Below are 1,015 nucleotides of genomic sequence, written 5' to 3' on the forward strand. Positions count from 1 at the left end.
ATATATATTTATAAGAAAATAATATATTTATGTATAAAATATATTTTATTGTAAAATTTAATTATAAATGTAATTATGTGATTCTCTTGTAATTTAATATATATCTCTATGCAAAAAGCTAATTTTTTGTATTCATATATTAAATTTGTTGAAAAGTTATTTATACAGCTCATTCAGAACGACCATTCTATATAAATGTAGTTTAGAAGCACATGACCTTTGTTTGAATAAACAATTTTGAACTTTTTTTGCAATTTACAGCAACTTACAAGTATGTCCTTGATTTACGCTGCCACAATAGACGGTCCCTTTTATAGTTGTCTTAATTATCTCTTACACGCAATTTGTTACGTTTTTCTTCTTTCTTATTCTAAAAAGATAATCATTAGCACATTGAAGATAAATATAGAAGAATTCAAGCAAAAGCAATAACAAATATAAAGAACAAAGACAAGTTTGTTAGAGTTACACTTCCTAGGTTAGGATGACAGGATGTAACCATCAAATCATCAAAATAGTTAAGGATATGTTTGTATAAGGTTGAGCATTTTAATTTTTTGTTTGGTTATATTTTTTTAAAATGTGTTCAAATTCTACTTCATTAGAATTAATAAATTATAATTTTTGCGTTCAATTGTTATTTTTAAAAAAATAATTAAAAATATTTTTTAATCAATTTTTTCTTTCATTCTCATTTGTAATAAAAGACATTAAAAAATCTTGTATTTATTTTTTTTATGATTATACTTACAATTATTGTCTTCTAAATTTTGATTTTTTGTTACCAATTTTTCATTTTTTTTTTCATATGATAAAAGTTTTTTTTGGGGCTTTTTCTTTAATATTTTTTAATGTATATTGTTATTTATTTTTTATAAAATTTTGAGTACTCATTCTTTACATAATATTTTTTAATTATTTATAGAACCTTTTTATTATTTTTTTTGTTTGAATTTATATATTTTTTACCATGTGTTCTTGAATTAGTATGTATTTATTTATTATTATTATTTTT

At 20.1% G+C, this 1,015-nt stretch overlaps 1 protein-coding gene across 5 annotated transcripts in view; it reads left to right on the forward strand.

The window, feature by feature from the left end:
- Nucleotides 1-1,015, forward strand: part of LOC107484779 (amino acid transporter AVT1D) — a 9,271-nt gene that overhangs the window by 1,976 nt on the left and 6,280 nt on the right. The window lies entirely within an intron of this gene.

Source organism: Arachis duranensis, chromosome 4 (genome assembly GCF_000817695.3).
Source record: "Arachis duranensis cultivar V14167 chromosome 4, aradu.V14167.gnm2.J7QH, whole genome shotgun sequence".
Classification (NCBI taxonomy): Eukaryota; Viridiplantae; Streptophyta; class Magnoliopsida; order Fabales; family Fabaceae; genus Arachis; species Arachis duranensis.